General features: G+C 33.9%; 1 pseudogene across 1 annotated transcript; it reads left to right on the top strand.

Annotated features, from left to right (window-relative positions):
* Nucleotides 1-4,636: 4,636 nt before the first annotated feature.
* LOC143248152 (cytochrome P450 2U1-like) lies at nt 4,637-20,738 on the top strand (annotated as a pseudogene). Its single transcript, XR_013026810.1, has 8 exons — nt 4,637-5,153; nt 5,968-6,041; nt 8,131-8,461; nt 9,683-9,882; nt 12,729-12,992; nt 13,861-13,912; nt 18,135-18,310; nt 19,187-20,738. The product of XR_013026810.1 is annotated as a cytochrome P450 2U1-like (transcript).
* Nucleotides 20,739-20,947: the final 209 nt, after the last annotated feature.

Genomic DNA, 20,947 nt, shown 5'->3' with positions numbered 1-20,947 from the left:
CGCGAAATTCAAAAAATAAACAAACAAACACAAAGAAAAACAAAATACGGGTGATTTGATTTCTACAGATGATCATCATTTGTTATGCACTTTGAACAAAAATTAAAATGTATTTATATACGCTAATAAAATTTACCGTAAACGTATGCAAATTTAAAAATCTGAAATTTTGGCCGCACTAGCAGCTTGATAACACTTATTTTCATATGATGTGTTCATGGCGAGTCCACAATATAAACAATAAAATATCCTTTCTCTTAATAGATTTTGAGGATTTGGCGATAAGATTGGTTAAAATAGTTGTGTTAAACAGCTTAGAATGATTACGTAATATTATTCCAACTCTTCTCTGCCAATAATGAAAAGTGGTGACCACTACGTGGAACATCCTGTTTGGTCAGTATTGTAGTGCTCACTAAGTCTCTTTAAACCATTATATACACAATAGCATTGTCTATTAAAAATCATTGTTACTTTTGAATAATATCCCATACACATGTTATTTCTTCCAGTAAATAATTTACTCTGAAGCAGGTCAGAGATCCTAGGTTTAGGCATTGCCATTTCTTACCTTGGATCACAAATCAGAAGAAGGGCGGTCAGCCAGAATTAGCCACCGTCACAAGTGCTTTATCTGGTTTTTCTCTCATACTGCGCACACAACTTAAAGTGACATTGCATCTCGAACCCTGGGCCTTTCCATCCCTTTATGTATATAAAAAAATCCACATGTACAGAGAGACTTATTAAGCTTGTCGTAAAGAAAAAACAACTTTGTACATAACTGACTAAACTACGTGCTATACGATCAGTTTCAGTGTAAAATTCACAGTACCTAGTTAATAATAATATTTTCCTTATAGATACTTTTTTTGTCACAAGTTTAACTGCGAAGCGTTTTGGTTTTACTTTATGATTAAAATATATTCGATGGTGTAAGACCTCTATCTAGTGACAACTAATTTGAAATGTGTTCAACAAATAACTAGCGTTAAGTGTAAATAGAATATTTACTTTTATGATATTTTCTAAAATATATTACCATCTGTTGCATATGAAATTTCGGATTTTCATGTGCAAATTTAAAACTCGATTTTTAGTGACTGAAAGAGAAGCATTATTGTAAATTTGTCAGAATAATACAGTATATCGTCTGGTTTAGTTCAAATTCACTTTAGTTTTCTTATTTAAGAAACTAGATCATATTTATTTTGATTTTTGTCACCATGGATAAAACTGATATTTATGTAATCTTCTTGTATGAGTTCAAGCTTGTTCACAATGTGCAGACACCAGCTCATAATATCAATCGTGCAATGAGCATACAACACAGCATTGGTTTAGGAGATTTCGTTCTGGTGCACAGGCCTTGAAAATTAGCGTCAGTGTCGCTTTCAGACGGCCTTTAATGAGGAAGAATTGAAAGCCTCAGGTGAAACACATGCTCACCAACCCATGAGACAACTTGCCAACAAACTTAATGTTCATTATTCAACAGTTTTCCAACATCTTGAGCCAATTGGTAAAGTCAAAAAGCTCGATAAATTGTTACCTCAAGAAGATGAGTTGAAATTTGTTACTCACTCCTTACTCGCAACAAAAATGACCTGTTTCCAAACTGTAACCTGTAATGAAAAATGGATTATTTACTACAGTCAACGACGATCCGGAGAATAACTTGACTCTGCAGAAGCACCAAAACCAACTCTTCACCATACACAAGAAGTTTATGGTCAGTGTTTAGTGGTCCTCAGCAGATGTGATTGATTATTCATTCTTAAACCCAGAAGAAGCAATCACATCAAAGAAATAATTGTCGTTAACTTGAAATTATAGATCAAAATTTGTTACGAAAACATCTAGCAATACTTAATTGCAGTGGACCCATGCTGCTTCATGACAATGCTCGACCTCATGTCTCACGCATTACTGTCTAAAAATTGAACGAACTTCAGAATGAAACTTTGCCTCACCCACCATGTTCACCAGATCTTTCCCCTACAGATTATCACTTTTCTAAACATTTGGATATTTTTAAGGAAGAAAAACGTTTGCAAACCAAAGGTGAATTGAAAGTTCCTTCCATGACCTTATTGCATTAAAATACGTTCAATTCCTTAAAGATGGTATTTATAAACTTGCAACTCGTTGGCAGAAGTGCATTGAGTCTAAAGGAGCTTATTTTGATTAAATAAATTAAACAACAAAATTATGTACTTGTTTCATATTTTCCTTTAAAAATGCGGCATTTCATATGTAACAGCCTGATAAAATACATTTGTGTTAAGAAAAAAAAAATGTGTGTATCAAACTTGTTGGTAAATGCCATGAATTGATACATATCGACATTTAATTAACTTTTTAATCCAAATTACAATTTAACCCAGTTGCAAACTATACTCTTCAAAAAAAAAAGAAACGCAAAAGGGATATTTTTTTATTTTAACGATAAATATATGTAATAACGTTAAAAGCTCAGATTATGTGATGTTACACGTGTTAAGGCACTGATTGTCAGACCAAAATGGCAATAAAAGTTGTGCACTTTGAAAACGGAGGAAAACATCGGATATTTCGCCAAAACGCATTCGTGCCCAATAAATTTGTTTGAGAGATTTGCATGTTCTGTAAGTGCAACATGTGCAAAATCCCTATAAAAGTGACGGGTTCTCGGTTTCCATAGCTCAGTGTTAAGCCACCGACACGCAATACAGTTACGCCAAGACTGACTGAAGCACAACGCAACAACGCCATTGGTCGCTTGGAAGCAGGCGAATCTCGATCAGATGTTGCCAGAGCTGTGAATGTCCACCCAAGCACCATCACAAGACTATGGAATCGTCACCAACAACATAGATCAACTCGTGACCGTCCACGATCTGGCAGACCTCGTGTGACCACGCCCGCACAAGATCACTACATCCGGTTACGTCACCTTCGGGATAGGACCACCACTGCGACGTCTACTGCCTCAACCATACCAGGGCTGCGTAGTATTTCCGATCAGACCGTACGCAACCGTCGACGAGATTCTTAGGCCCCATGTGCAACCCATCATGGTGAATATCAACGACGTTTTTCAACATGACAACGCCCGTCCTCACACAGCCCGACTCACCACTGTCTTCTTGAGACACCACAGCATCAACGTTCTTCCCTGGCCCTCCAGATCACCAGATTTAAACCCCATCGAAAATCTTTGGGACTAGTTGGACCTACGTCTGCGACGGTGACAACCTCAACCGCAGACTTTACCTCAGCTTGCAGCAGCTTTGCAGGCTGACTGGACAGTCATTCCACAGGATGTGATTCGTCATCTCATCGCTTCCATGAGCAGGAGATGTCAAGCAGTTATTGATGCTCACGCGGGGCATACTCGTTATTCACGTTGAGTGACGTTAACCTTCAACTAGTGAGCGTGGACTTCGCATTTGCAGACTTTGGATGTTCAGCAGTGAATGTGCAAAGTTTCACACATGTCATACAGAACTACCCGGAATAAACTTGTTAACAATTTGTCTCAAATTTTGCCTTTTGCGTTTCTTTTTTTGAAGAGTATATTTTAAATCGTAATGTGTGGCATAGTACGTAACACCCAGCAATAGTTTCGCTAGATGTGTATCACCTTAACTTAGTACGCTTTGATTATCCTTTATATATGCATACATTTATCATCATGTGTACATGTAATCCCATGTATTTCCATATATAATAAACAGGGATTTTAGACACTTCCTATAAATTTGCAAGAATATAAATCATTGTGATTAATTTTTTTATTGGTTCTTGTCGCCTTCTAAAAGAATCTAAATATACCTAGCGCAGATAGCCCTCGAGTAGCTTTGTGCGAAATTCATATAAACCAAACAAATGTTCAGTTAAACAGACCAAGTCTTATTTGTTTTCATTTGTACTTTAATAGAGGGATACAAGTTACTCTTTCTGTATTATTCTTCCTTAGCCATACATTACGTACATTAGCATAAAATACCCACTTTCTACTCTAGGGTTTAAAGCCCTTCTCATGATGCACAGTTGCCCCACTGTACCGATCAAGCTCCTCCATTTTCTTCAGTTACTGCTATAGATACTCCAAGATGGTTCGTACAAAAAAGAAAAAAAATATTAGGGAATCCAGCCGTGATATTTGAGCACGTACGCCAGGTTTAGTCTGCTAGCTTCTAAGTATTAGTATGAATACTGTTTCAAACATGGCATCCCCGTCACACAAGAAACACAAAATCCAACGTCAAATCCGTCTCTTACTTCTAGACTCGTTATGTCTATATTTAGTTTTCGTATGTATTTCCCATCTTCGTAGCTTGGCCTTGTTAGATCCAAAAGTTTCGGACGAATTGGACAAACAAAGTGAATTTGTGTAGGATAACAGTTTTGCTATATGTATTTCAAAATATTTCAAATTATAGAATGTTGGTCTTTAAACTAACTAAATCAATGTCGTTGCGCTGCTGAAATCACCTAAAAATGTATGTACTGACCATTATAAAGAAAACGGGTAACTTTCTCTCGCATCACTTACACAAATATGATATTTTGTATGAAACATTTATTAAGACTATTTAACAAGATAAAGCAGTTACATACATAATTCTTTAAAAAAATAAGCAGATATATCAAAAATATAAATTTCTCAAGGTATTATAATACTGAAACGTCGTCAGAGATGGTTATCCATTTATTTTTGGTGCATCATATGTCAATCAGAGCTTATTGAAGTCACGTGGCTTCGAAAAACGTACAGTGAAAGCATGTGAGATTACATAAGAGCAGCCTCATCCTCAAACATATGATTCATTCAAGATGTCGATCTTTGAATATCTAGGTGTCGTTAGTTTGCCAGTATTTCTTGTAACATTTATAACAGTTCTTCTCATTGTCCACTTCGTGAAAGATCGGCCCACAAACCTACCCCCGGGCCCTACGGGACTACCTTATGTAGGGTACCTTCCATTCCTGGGTTCTCATCTACACGTGCAACTTTCAGAATTAGCTAAAAAATATGGAAACGTCATGAGCTTTACTGTTCTTGGAAAAACGGTAATCTATTTAAATAACTATGAAACAACACGAGAAGCATTTCTTAAAAGAGGAGATGAGTTTGCGGGAAGACCTGACTATTTTAACTACTTGGGGTGAATAACAGATAATCAAGGTAAATGTTTACACAGTATAAATAATTTAATAATTTATAACGAAATAACATTTACGTGCAACAGATGACTCTGTTGTAACCTTTACAAATTGATAAAGGCATTTGAAATCAAAAACCAAACTAGTTCCTAGCTTTTATCAGGCATTATATGAACAATAAAATGTTTGAAGAGAATAATAATTAAATCTGTTATAAGTATATTTTCGTAAGTTCTCTCCTGTTTCAATATATACCTAATTTTTGTCATTGTTATCAATATTAGTGTGTTTTGAAGTTCATTTGTTACTTTTATTTCCATCTTACACTAAAATTACGGAGGCCTGGTGTGGCCAAGTGATTAGGCTAAAGGTTAAGGATTCGAATCCCTGTCACACCAAACATACTTACCCTTTCAACCACGGAGACGCTATATTTTAATGGCCAATCCCACTATTCGTTGGTAAAAGAGTCGCCGAAGAGTTGGCGGTGGGTAATGATGACTAGCTGCCTTCCTTCTAGTCTTAAACTGCTAACTTAAGGACGGCTAGCGCAGATAGTGTAGCTTTAATTTAAAAAATCAACAGCATTTAGATTTTTTCTGAATCATTTGTGCAATAAAAGTACATATTTTATTTATGTGTTTGTTTAATGCAAAGCTACATTGGCTACATTGGTATCTATCTCCCTGAAGTTATTTTTCCATGGGTCCAACAAAATTTTAACAGAATTATGCAAGTCACAGTTAGACGTTGATCTTACTCTTGAGTTTCTATATAAGAAGAATCTATTTTATGCTATTTCATCATTGGCTCTAGCCAGAATCTTAAACAAACTGGACGTGACGACTACGTCATATTATTCTATGACATGTTCAACTATATCAGCCTTGGTGAATGATCTAAAATTTTCCAACTAGTTTTTCGTGATGACATAGAAACGAGTTGACTCAGAATTGTGCAAGTCTTAACCTCATGTTGACTCCATTGATCTGATAATAAAATTGACCATTCAATAAAGAATGTGAATCTTTGGTGGCAAAATATATAAGTTTCAAGAAAACCTATTTCGGCATAAACATAGCATTGAACTTGTCTTTAAACACCAGCTCCACACTTAGTTGTATTGTGGTATATTGGTATACTAAGACTCAGTATTGAAACTTGTACAATACACACCACTGTTGAATTTGAGTTGTTGGATATTTTGGGAGAATTTAACACTATCTCTCGGGGTGTATTCATTTGTAGTGAATGTTTTTAAAGGTTTCACTATAAAACAAACCAAGGCATCGTTAAAAATTCCAATAGTTGACACAATGAGCCTTTTATAAGTTTTGTAAATCTATAAGAAACCAGGATGACGACCTGATGGTCTAATATCATAAGCTAACTTATCAAATTAAAGAAGGAATCAGGTTAGCTTAGTTTCACTCCAAAGGACAAATGTCAGTTGATCAGTTGTCATTATACAAATGTAACAGAAAACCTCTATAAGATACATTAGAACTTGCGTAACACGGTGTATATATGTATATGGCTAGGCAAGTTAGTAAAGTAATAACGGTGTTAACGTTTGACCTACACCTGGGAAAATATCTGTCTTAATTAAACCTAGTTAGAATTAGAAATTTAAAGTAAGCTAATTCTATCCCTAAACTTAAGAAAAGTTAAATGTCAAAAGAAAAAATAACAAAATAAAGAAAATAATTTATATATTATGTCCAGCAAGCATAGCATAGCCAGATGATTCAGACACTCGGCTAGAACTCTGAAATTCGCGACATCAAACACATTTGTTTTTTTAACTGTTGGTGCGACGTCAATTTTACTATTTATTGATAATGGATAATCCATGCGTATTGTAGGTGCTACTGGTTCGTTTCTTCTTTATGGTTGGCATTGCAAAATTAGGTACAGCAGAAACTATCCTTAGTAGCTTTGCCATAGAAAACGATCCAGTGTTGCAATGTTGAAATTGACCTCTAATGAACTATCAGCTATAGCATGTGATTACGATATGACGCCAGTAATTGCGTCACCTAATCAACGTAAAAACCTAAGTTGATGTTATTTTTTTGACTTCTGATGAAAAGATGATGAAAGATTGAACTGCATGGTATAAACTATTTTGTTTATTATTAATTACAACTCAGAACTATTTGTGGGATAGAAGATCAATTTATATAACTATACAGTCCTCTCAACATGAGAAGTTAAGGATGCACAAATTTATTTATTTTAGAAGACTGCTAAGTCGTGGTTATGTAAAGGAAAGACAAAAGGCATAATTTTTGCTCACTCATAAATTTAGCTCTTACCTTATACTTCCCCATGTCATATTTTGCTAAATCAATATCCTCTGTTTATATTTGTATCTCTTATTGGGTTGGATATATAGTAGTTAACTGTTTCAACTTTAAAATACCTCAGTTAACGTTGTTTTTTATACTCAAAATTTTTTTTCTGTTTTAATTGTGCTTGTTGCTTCATTCTATGTATTGTATTATAAATAAAAATAAAATAAATAAAAAGATTCTTGGGTATATTTTACCTGTTTAAGTTTCTCTTCAAATAAATATATTGAGTTAGTCAACATTTTCGCCAATAATTAATACGTGCATGTAGTCCTGAATGTTAATATACATCGGAAATCAACAAAAGTAAAACATGTTCAACATATTAAAAATTCCCCCCTCAGTGGTACGTTTGCGGAAGTACAACGCTATAAGCCGGGCTTCAATACCTGTAGTGAGCAAAGCAAAGATAGCCCATTGTATAGCTTTCTACTGAACTTCCAACAAAGAAACAATGTTAAAAATGCCAAAGGTGGTATACGTTCTCACGGGGAGAGCGGAGACTGTTATTGGCTCTTAATACAACGTGTTGTAGTTTTTCATAATGGTAACTCGCACTTCTGCTTTGAATAGATTTACAGTGTAGTTGTATATTAATTAATCGAGAAAGTTTGCTGTCGAATAGGTATCAGTGAGAGCGAGGGTAAAACTTGGCAGGAGCACAGACGTTTCCTTCTACGCACCCTCCGGGAGTTTCGATTTGGTAAATTAAGTCTAGAAGGAAGGATTTTGGAAATTGCCAAGGATATTTTGAAGGTACTGAAGGAAATCAAAGAGACTCCTTACGACATGTTTCCAATCTTAACAAACAGTACAGCTAATGTGATCAGTAGCTTCTTGTTTGATAAGCATTATGAACACCAAGACCCGGAATTCGTGAACATTCTATCCTTAATGCAGAGCCTAAGAAATGCTGTACCTGAATTAGAGGCTTTCCTACCTAAGTCCTACTTGAAGTAAGTTCAGAATGAGTTTTATTATTATTTGTATAATAAAATGCTAAAAAAATATCTTGTTTAATTTTTCATAGCTATGCATTAATCAACAGATTTGTTAATTTCACACAGAAAATAGCCTGACTATAGTCTCGATACATTTCATCACTTATAATAAGCATATTTTATTCCATGTTTGCGATCGACTTGAATAGTAAACATTTAAATTAAGTTTAGAACGAAAAGTCGCAGAAGAAACAAAAGCTTATGAGTGTTCCTTCTGTTGTTATAAAGGGGTTATATTAACCGTATGAAATCACTTACCTTTAGAAACCTTTATAAAAACTAGGTTAATGACTGGAGCAATTGTAACAGAGGAACACGTTTCAGTGTTAATATCTCTGTCATAACATAACATTATATAACAATGGATTGTTTATCTGAATTAATTATTTCATGTTTGTAACTCTAAAACTTATATTTTGTCAATCCTTAAAACTCCTTTATATTTCGGAGTCTTTTCTTTACTAGTTATTAAACCTTGTTAACAGCTAAAATGTTTGCAGTTTTAAGTCTTTAAACTTGATCGACATTTCAAAAACTTAGATTTTCAAGTCGTAAATCTAACTAACCGTTGAAATACTTGTTGTCGTTTAAATCTTTAAACTTTGTTAACTTATAAATAAATTGTTGGCTAAAATCCAAAAGTTTGGTCAACACTTAGTAAACTCGTGATTTCAAATTCTTGAACACTGACAACAGTGTAAAATCTATATTTCTAAACCATAAGAAGTTGACATATCACATGTGACTAATGATCACATAGCAGACTAGGTCGTGTCAGCTCTATATGAAGAATAAAATCCCTTAATTACTGGCATATACACCAGAAATAGAAAGCATATGTAATTTAGCTCTTCCCACAGAGCTTCTGGTGACCTGTAAAGAAAACAATCTAGACGACTTTTCTATTGCTTTAATATCGGCTTCCGTGCCATCCGTACGTAGAGAGTGCAAGCACACTCTTCGAAATCTTGTCAACACTTAATATATTTGAAGTTTTAAGTCTTTAAACCGTGTTAACAATCGGAGTAATCGTAGTTTTAAATGTTGTAATTTTGTCAACATTTGTGTAATTTGTATCTCTAAATCCTAAATCACTTTCTTCAGTTGAAAGAGTTATTTTATTAAACATAGTCTTCATATAATCTTTTATTTCACATGATTTGTGTTATACTTCAGGTATATTCCAATTTGTTTGTCTCCCAATTACAAAGACGTAGCTGAATTCAAAAAAAGGTTTCACGCCATTATGAGCAAATACGTCAAGGAACACGAATCAACGTATCAGAAAAATAATCTGAGAAATTACTTGGATGCTTATATACAGCATAAATATCAAATTGAAAAGGAAGAAAGAATGGAGGAAAGTTCATTCACGTGTAAGTTGTATATCTTCTACTTTTAGGAGACAAAAATGTTTTATGAAATTAAGTAAACTTTATATTCCCTAAGCAATTACTGTTATCTCTTTTATTATATACATTATTGGACAAAAATGAACAGAATTAACTGTGTTAGGTATCTTTAAGCAGGTAGTTAGTTCTCAGGCATAGTAAGGTACAACAGATAAATCTAAAATATCCGCAAAACACAGGTTCCAGAAATATTATAAATGGAACAGTGATAATAAAAGTAAACAAATAAATAAAACCATTTAAACAATGTTTATATTTTGTTTTTGGTTGTTGTTTTTTTTACAAAACAGCCGGATTCTTAATTACCTGCACTCAAACTGTCTGCTGAAGCTCAAGTTTCCCAGAAATTTTTACATTACATTATATTATATTTTCAGGTTAGACTAATGGGACAAGTGCTGTTTCCAACAATCGATGGGTTACCTACGTCACAGACCATTCAAAGTAATATATTAAAGGGAGAAAACCCTAAACTCAAACAAATTTGTACAAGTATTTGTGTCATCCGATGAGATGGGTTTGTTCCGTCCTGTGGAGTAGATAAGACACGGGCACAACTTCATATAAGTATTTTTGAGATGTAGTTGTTACCGTACGTAACATTTATATAAGTAAAGTGATTAGTGAATGTTTACGACCTTCGTTCTAACAGTTATAAAAAGAAAAATATATATGTATACTTGATGAGAACTTGAACAAAAAATATAAAAGTGTAAAAATATACCTGAATAAAGATATAATCGATATTACAGGGTAATTGTAAAAAATTTCGAAGCTCAGTGATATATTAAGGTGAAATTCTACAAGTTGACACATTTCACGACCAGAAGCGCCAATGTTATTTATTTCAAATATTTTCCATGAGTATTAATGGACGTGTCAATTGCTGCCGAACTCTTTCAACCAACGTGAAATTAACAAATGCTCAAACAATGAACCAATGAGATTTTATGGCATCAAAAGGTTTAATGCAGGGGCAGCTGTAAGGGAACGCGGTAGAATACTGTATAAGATATGAAGAGAGTCTTATTCTATTGTTGTTGTGCACAAGTTTATAAAGAAATCTCAGGAGATAGTTTGCACTTGTGATAAGCCACATACAGGCAGCCAGCTAGCACTAACTGAGATTATCAGTGAGATCAGCCCATACTGTAGCAGAAGAAATCAGCATAAATGCACCTGGGTGCAACAGTGCAAGTTATGTCGCCTAGTGTCTGGATCCGCCCATTTCAACTGTTTCTAAAGTTCTTCAGTCAACTATGTAAGTATTTCCTTACAAGCTGCATTGTGTTCAAGTACTGACAAAGACTGACTTAATCCAACATGTTGATTTTGTATTGTAATTGTACGCAAGACTAGAAGTCAATATCCAATGGTGTACTAATATCTTATAAACTGATGAAACAAACTACGGTTTTCACGTTGCACCAATGAAATATGATGAACATTATGGTTTACTTTCTAAATGGTGCACCTCCACATATTGGCAACCAGGTGAAACATGTTTCACTAGAACATTTTCAGGATAAAATAATTCCATCTGACTTTCTTTATGAATAACCTTCTCGTTCAAGCCAGCTGATATATGGTTGTGGGAGTTCCTGTTGCTATATACCTTTCCACATTTCAAGAGTGCAATTTTTCAGGATATGGACAGCATTTCAAAAGAGATGCACAAGGTTGCTGTAATGCCTTTTGTGATAAAAATACAATGCATTCAGATGGTAGAGAAACATATTTTGAACAGTTGCTTGGAATGGTCAGAGCTTAGGCCATAAAAGCCATACCTACATCACAGACCATTCAAGGGAGAAAACCCTAAACTCAAACAAATTTTTACAAGTATTTGTGTCATCCGATGAGGTGGGTTTGTTCCGTCCCATGGAGAAGACAAGACACGGGTACAGCTTCATATAAGTGTTTTTGAGATGTAGTTGTTACCATATGTAACACTTACCTAAGTAAAGTGAGCAGCGAATGTTTACGACCTTCGTTCTGACAGTTATAAAAGAAAAAAGATATAAATATATATACATGATGTGAACTTGAACAAAAAATATACCTGAATAAAGATATAATAAGGGTATTGGAAAAAATTTCAAAGCTCAGTGATATGTTAAGGTGAAATTGCACATGGTTGACACATTTCACGACCAGAAGCGCTATTGTTGTTTATTTCGAATATTTTCTATGAGTATAAATGGGCCTCTCAATTGCTGTTGAACTCATTCAACCAACGTGGTATTAACAAGTGTGCAAAGAATGAACCAATGAAATTTTATGGCATCAAAGGATTTAATGCAGGGACAGCTGTAAGGGAACGCGGTAGAATACTGTATAAAATATAAAGAGGGTCTTATTTCATTGTTACTGTGGGGGTTCCTGTTGCTATGTACATTTCCATATTTCAAGAGTGCAATTTTTAAGGAAATGGACAGCATTTCAAAAGAGATGCACAAGGTTGCTATAATGCCTTTTGTGATAAAAATACAATGCATTCAGGATGGTGGAGAAACATATTTTGAACAGTTGCTGAGAATAATCAGAGATTAGGCCATAGAAGCACCTTGGGGGCAACATATGATAACAATGTCATTTGCATCTGCATGACGCCTTAACACCCTTGTGCAATTTTGCCCTCTCATGAAATATTGTATAGATATATAGAAGGGAAAAACTGAAAATTGCACAAAATATTAGAATTCTGATAGTTACTATGAATAATATATTCACGAAAACTTATACACAGGCATAAGAAAAGTTTAATTACTTTTATATTTCGTTGACTTTTCATGTTCTTCTTTCTTTAGTGGAGCGCTTATCAAATATCTGTGTGACGATGTTCATTGCTGGTACCGAAACCACATCTACTTTGCTTTGTTGGGGAATGAAGCTCGTGACTATCCAGCCAGAAATACAAGACTGAATCTACAACGAGATAGAAAGTATTGTAGGAAGAGAAAGATTACCTTCCATCGTTGATCGTGCAAATATGCCTTACACATAAGCTACATTAATGGAACTTCAACGGTTTTCTTGCATCGTTCCTATTGGTCTTGTTCACTCTAACTTTGGTACGTTTCTAAAATTTACTTTCTCTGGTGTGTTTCTGGGTATTTCAGAACATTCATACTATAACCTACTACTTTATTTGTTGTGTATCGAACTTGGAGCAAAAATTACGCGAGTGCTTTTTACGCCAGCTGCCCCTAATTCTGACTAGGGGGAAAACAGCTAGTCAACGCCAACCACCGTTAACTAATGGGCAACACTAATCAAATAGTGGAACTTTACCATGAGTGTTATAGCACATCAACGGCTTCAAAACGCAAAGCACAATGTTTGTGGACGATAACGGCGTGCGAACTACAGCACCTTGAATATATAGTCTAGCAAACTAATTTTGGCCATGCTCAGCCAGTTCAGAATTTATTATTACCATTAAAAAGTAAAGAATGTGACACTGATTTATGATTAATGAGAATATATATATATATATATATTTTTAGAGTATTTGTGCTTTATAAGAGTATGGTCAACTCACTATATTTTGTCAGAACACACATCATAATATTTAGGATAACAATGAACCAATGGATTAATCTCGTCTGTCCCATTCTATAAAAACTAAAACCGTTAAATAAATATTTAAAAAAATCCTAAATGCAGTCCTTACCATTCATATAATTATCAAGCTTTCTCTTAAACTTACTTAAATTTACTTCTTTTACAACATCCAAAGACAACTCCCTCCAGAGACCTACCATTCTGTTAAAAAAATAAAACTTCCTTAACTGAAATGACACATACCTTGCCAAAATTTAATTTTGTATCTCCTAGTCCAACTGTTCTCGATGTTAAGTTAATTAATTAACACTATCAGTTCCCTTTACAATCTTAAACATCTCATTTAGGTTTCTTCTATCTCAACTTTAATTTCAGAGATCTTAACCTTTCCTAATATGAGAGCCTTTCCATTACAAGCACCATTACAGTATTCCACTTTTCCAATAATTTAATGTCTATTTTAAGGTAAGGAGACCAAGGCTGAACACAAGACTACAAATTTGGCATAAACAGTAACCTATATACAATGAAATTGTTGTATATTTATACTTTTACTCAATATTTCTGTAGATGTGACCTAAAATCCTATTTGTCCCGCGACTAACAATAGAGCACTGCTTGGATGACTTAAAATATTGATCAAACATTACATCAAAATCCCTTTCTTTCATTACACTGCTGAGGTCATTCCCATCTAAATTAGAAATATAATTTTTGATGATGCATGAGCGTTATCTTGCATTTATTATAACTAAAACTCATGTGTCATTTATTTGCCCAACTAACTAAATGATCTAAATCTTTTTGTAAAATAGAAGTATCCTTTTAACAGTTAGAAACACCCAAAATCATAATATCATCAGCAAATGTAAGTAATTTATTGATCAATTTATTCATTTATGATATTGATGTAAATCAACGAGGGTCAAGGTCCTAAAATAGAGCCCTGAAGTACTCCGTTTGTGATGTTAACATAGTTTGACTGAACTCTATTTACAACAACCTCAACTTTCTTCCATTTAGTCACTATTCTATCCAGTTAACTAACTTATTCCTCACACCTATAGAAATCATTTTTACAAGCTTTCTTACACATCTTATCAAACGTTCACAACTGATATATGAGTAGTGAGCCTATAATTATTGAAACCATTTTTATCACCTCCATCTTTGAAAAGAGGGGTAACATTAACTCACTTCCAATCTTCTCTTACCCGACCACTATTTAAGGACAACTGGCTCACATATTCAATCTTTAACCTCCTTCAAACCCTTGATGAAATATTATATGACTCAGAAAACTTATCGTTTTTGAAACTTACCAATTTTTTCTCCAAAAGTTCAGAATAAATTCAGTCGTACTGTCTAATCTCGTTTTCATCTACGAACTATTTAAGATGAAGAATACTGCTTAAATCTTTGTTAGTACAAACTAACAAACGCAAAATCTGATAACACAGCCGTTTTATTACCATCGGGTAGAAGCCTTCCTTTATCATCTTACAAGAGTTCTACGCTCATCCTAACATTATGTTTACCCTTATTGTATGTAAAGAAATCTTACTGTTAATTTTTACATTTTACGCCAACTTTTTTCAAACACAATTTTCATATTCTAATTCCCCTTATGAACAACTACTTTAAAACTCCATAATCTTTAACTTTTGTTCTCATACATGTCAATTTAAATTTTTCAAACTTGTGATGCTTGTCTTTAATTTTATCTCTTATACTCTTTGTGAACCAACTGGTTTTGTTTACTTACTATAAAAATATATTTATCTTTAATATTTAAAAATTTAACTTTGCCAAATTTACACATGTGATCAGTGTTTCAAATAACGCAGCTACCCAGTTCTCAACAGATGAATATTGTTGTATACCTTCAAAAATTGCTTTTATGAAATTTCTAACAAAATATCATCAATTCTGATCTCCTTATGCAACAAAATATCAAACCATATAGAACAATGATCACTTACACTCAGATGCTCTCTAATTTTCGCATTTTCACCGTATCAATCATTTATGTTTTAGGAACTAGCAATAAACCTAAAATAGCATTGTTTCTAGTAGGTTCCTTGACCAATTGCTGAGGAAAATCATCTTGAACAGTTTCAAAAAACTTTTATTCCTTGTGGTTTGACTCTGTAATTAACCAGTCTATATGTCTGAAATTAAAATCATCCATAATTACGGTTTCATTGACAGCCGAATTCTTAATATCACTGTAACATTTCTCACTAATTTCATCAGTGTAATTTGGTTATCTGTAAAATAATTTCCACTAAAGGCCTTTCCTTATATATCTACGAATACAAACCCAAAAGGATTTTGTTTCTGGGTACATTTTACTGTAAGGTACATTGAGTTTCTGATATCTTCAAATTAAAAAGGCTATAACTCACACGTTACATAAAAAGGCACTCTTTGACACCCTATCCCAATTAAATAACCTATACTTCCATATTTCAAAAAAATTCTGTCATCAAATTCATCTACATTTAGCCATGTTTCTGTTATTCCCACAATAATAAAATCCTCCATTCTTGTCAGCAGTTTTATTTTTTATACTTCTAGCATTACAACAGTGACAATTAAGCCTACTTTTAGATCTACTTCTATACCCTTTTTTCCTTTGATAAACGTTCCTCTGCATCTTATTGTTTTTGCCTTTAGTTTTTCTTAAAGTTGAAGGTGGGTACCATAGACTAGCTGTCTTGCCTTTAGCCGATAAGTCTAAAATTAGAGGCGGGAAACGCATATAGCTTTCGTGTGCATTTGCACAAAACTCGAGGCAAACAAACATTCATAAATTATAAATCATTATTATATTTACGAATTAATTAAAATCCTTCAAATAATTGGATTAGATACAAATGATGGCAAAACGTTTTTACTCAAAATTAAAAAGAATACAAAGGAATAAACATTGACAAATACGATTGTTAGATTTTGTTTTAATGTACTTTTCAAGCAACTGATATACTGTACTAACAGTATGATGATTCCCACTGTTCACTATCTCAGCCTTTGGCTTTAAGTAATATAACAACTACTAAATAAAGACTTAACAAGTATTTCAGAAGGCTGAAAGACATCCAAGTTTGTAGTGTTTCATTTATTAAAAGCCAAAGGAATTTTATTTAGAGTTGTTCTTAAGATTGCGATTAACTTTGTTTTGTACAACATGAGTTTTGTTTCTGAGCACATTTTACTGTAAGGTAAATTGTGTTTCGAACAACATGAATTTTGCTTCTGGGTGCATTTTACTGTAAGGTACCTTGAGTTTTGTACAACATGAATTTTGTTTCTGAGTACGTTTTATTATAAGGTACCTTGTTTCCTTTTATGTTTAAAAAAACATTTCCTTATAAATAAAAATTCTTTATTTACTGTCCAATTTCTTATAAAAACAAGTGATAAAGTAATTAACCATGACCTAACTGGTATATATGTCAAATATTCAGATATAATATACAATGTAGCATCTATTCATGACACATTGCCACAATACATATCTACTGTGCTTTACGCACACTAAATAATCGTTAGTGCAACTGGTAATTTTGTAAAACAACTTCCAGAAAAAAAACGAAAAGAATAATGTCTAAAACTACGATGAAAACCAACGAAAAACACACTTTCGCCGACTATTATTTTCGCGGAAACGGGTTATTGGATTTTACTTTACAATAATGTCTAATTAGAGAACTTTGTGAACTCTTAGCGCTGTGTTAGAATTACCCACCCACCAAGAACACATTCTGCGTGTTTCAGACTTCTAGAGTCAAATATGCACCTCCCCCTTCCCCGAGTGGCTCACGATAAGTTTTGAGGGGTCACATCGCAAAAGAAGGGTTTCCAAACTTGTAATGGTCACAGCATAGATAGCTCATTGTGCACGGCTTTTTACTTAATTACCAACAAACAAACTTTAGTCAAATGTGTAAAATGTATTAATTTCTTTAGTTTTTGCATAATTGCACAGTAACGAACACATTTACATCTCATAACGCTCCGTTTCTTCATGTTTCAAACTATCTATAGCTCACATTGTACATGTCAAACAAAAAAAATTAATGCGTATGTAATAGCTTGTAAGGGCAGACACGTAACTGTCAGACTTGAGTTATTTTCACATACAAATGATATATCAATATAATGCTTGATTTCATATAGAACATCTAGTCCAGTTAGGGGTCCGACATAACCAAGTGTGTTAAGGCGTTCGACTCGTAATCCGAGGCTCACAGGTTCGAATCCCGGTTGCACCAAACATGCTCGCCCTTTCAGCCGTGAGGGCGTTATAATGTGATAGTCAACTCCACTATTCTTTGGTAAAAGAGTAGCCCAAGAGTTGGCAGTGGGTGGTGATGACTAACTGCCTTTCCTCTAGTCTTACACTGCTAAATTAGGGACAGCTAGCGCAGATAGCCCTCGAATAGCTTTGCGTGAAATTTAAAAGAAACAAACTAGTCCAGTTCGACAATTCAAAACCGAACACGACATATCATTATAATATGACTATTATGACGTCTGTTTAGTTTAACTTATTTTCTGACTTGTCCACTTTTTATTTATGTTCAAGTGCCGCTAAAATATATATTTATTCAACTCAATAAATTTTTATTTCTTTTTTTTACCAGAAAAACAGCTCTGTGTGGTTATACGATTCCAAAAAGATGTGTGGTTTTAGCTAACCTTTGGAACATACACAGGGATCCTACGTTTTGACCTGAGCCAGAAAAGTTCGATCCAACAAGATTTCTGGGATCAAATGGAAAGATAGTGAAGAAAGATCGCCTTATACCCTTCAGCATTGGTAAGTCTTTTGATAAGTAGATGTTAATGCATAACATTCAGGAGAAAATTATATAACTTCATAAACTTAAAATTCAGAGGAATATAGTCTGCAATTCTCGGTTCTCTTTTTAATTGCGGGTACAATTATAACATTTGACGTTTTTGCTTTTTGGATGTAACATGTCGTGGGCAAAGAACTTACTGAATCAATGTTTGTTCACGTTTGTTTTCGTGTGACACCCCATGAATAAAACAGATCCGAATCGACATTTTTGTTTCGTTTGACATTGTTAGTGTGAAAAAAAATAAGATCAAGGGAATATTTATTTTGCTTCACTGTGACATTTTATAAAAGCAGAGTGACTTTCCAGTGACAGGAAAGGAAAAATAATTTTAGAAAGACAAGTCGTGTCGAATGAATTTCGGTTTGTTTAACAAATACTTTTTAAAATTTGGTTAAAATATATGTTATGATGTTTGTCGTCAAGAATAATTAGTTTCTTAATTTTTCACTTGGATTACCATTTCAACGTTTCATTTAATTTTATAAGTATAATAATATCGTATCGTTGTTAAAGAAACAATAGAAACGAACTTAAAATATTTTGTGAATAAAATGTATTAAATTAATTTAAGTTTACTGTTAGTCATTGACAGTGTATTAAAAAGTTCGAATTAAAAGTTCATCAGTTCATTGAAATAAGTAAATATCTGAGCTACTTCAAATCATGTATGCAATTACTCCATACGAATTTAACTTATCTTGTGTAGGCAAGAAGAATTAATATATTTTTGTATATTTTATTAAGTACGACAAATTGATAATATTACATGTTACTCAGTGTGTAACATAATACGTTCTCCAAGTTAAACCCTGTTTCTTTAATGACTGCAGGAAAACGAGCCTGTTTGGGTGAATCGCTCGCAAAGATGGAGTTATTCTTGTTTTTTACAAGCATTCTACAGAGCTTCCAGATTATAGCTCCAGAGGGGGACTCCAAGGACTTACAATATCGGTCTGCAGTTATCAGTTCGCTTAAACCATTTAACACAATTGCAATTCAAAGGGATTAAACTTATGATCGTTCTGTTTTTATTGTATTCTTTAAATTTCGCATTGGATCCATGAAAACGCAATTTTTATCTTACCAATTGTTTATCGTTAAGACACACGATAAATAAAATAAAAATAGTATGCAGGTAAGTCATAAGACTACGTTTTCATATGGGTTTCTGCGTCATTTCGCACTATAGTTCGACTCTTCTTTCAATGCATACAGTTTTATCATTCAGTAACATGGGTAATTTTCATAGAACACCTCGAATTTTAAGAGCAGCAAAAATATCTAGAAAAATAGTTTGTTTCTTTGTTTTTTTAATTTCGCACAAAGCTACTAGAGGGCTATCTGTGCTAGCCGTCCCTAATTTAGCAGGGTAAAACTATAGAAAAGGCAGGTAGTCATCACCACTCACCGCCAACTCTTGGGCTACTTTTTCTACCAACGAATAGTGGGATTGACTGTCACATTATAACGCCCCCACGCCTAGGAGTGCGAGTATGTTTGGCGCGAAGGGGATGCGAACGCGCGACCCACGGATTACGAGTCGCACGCCTTAACACGCTTGGCCATGCCGGGCCTAGAAGATTAGTACACATAAATAACAGTTTGCTTTTATCAGGGCTATTTCAACCATCCAGGAAAATTATATTAAACAATTTAGCTTTCATTGTCCAACTGCTCTGAAAATCCACTCTTACATTTATCAGGTGATTAGCAAATATAAGGTCTGTCTTTAGTAATGAAGAACCCTAAGATATGCAGATACAGTGTATCATTTTACATACTGAAATACATTTAACTGATAAAGAGTTCCATTGTGCACTGGCATTCTGAGTAAGAGAAAATTACTGTTAAATTAAAATTTATTTTCAAAAGAAAAATTTTGTATTTAACTTAAAAAAAAAAGAGTTAGTTTTACTTTCCCAAAAAAAATGTTGTGTACAACAAAACGGAAAGATTGCTATTTCGTTCTACTTTTTCTCTCTATCTTTATTTCATCCGTTACCATATACACTAAATACTTGTTTTTGAATTTTGCGCAAAGCTACACAAGGGCTATCTGTGCTAGCCGTCTCTAATTTAGCAGTCTAAGACTAGAGGGAGAGCAGCTACTCATCACCGCCCACCGCCAACTCTTAGGCTACTCTTTCACTAACGAATAGTGGGATTGACAGTTACATTATAACGGCCCCACAGCTAAAAGGGCAAGCATGTTTGGTATGAGAAGGATTCGAACCCGCGACCCTCAGATTACGAGTCGAACGCCTTAACCCATCTGGCCATGCCGGGCCGTTAACAATAGAATGAAAAAAATATGTCGAATATTAGAGGGAAATAATCTTACATTTATATTATGGAGGTTTTATATTAAATCTAAAGCTCGTGTACAGACAATAAGAATCTAGTTACTCTTGGTATCTCATATTGTCACTCTTGTCCAGCTTTGTGCTTGGCTTCAAACAAACAAACTCTTGAATTTACACTTAAAAACCTAAACCAGTCTTAAAAAAAACACACTATGCAAAACTACCTAGCTGTCTATCTAGAGTGTCCAAATATTATGTTAACAAAACTGTTTAGTTATGTGTTAGCTA

The sequence above is a fragment of the Tachypleus tridentatus genome, chromosome 4 (assembly GCF_004210375.1).
Source record: "Tachypleus tridentatus isolate NWPU-2018 chromosome 4, ASM421037v1, whole genome shotgun sequence".
Lineage (NCBI taxonomy): Eukaryota > Metazoa > Arthropoda > Merostomata > Xiphosura > Limulidae > Tachypleus > Tachypleus tridentatus.
This window is presented reverse-complemented; position numbering and strand designations above follow the sequence as displayed.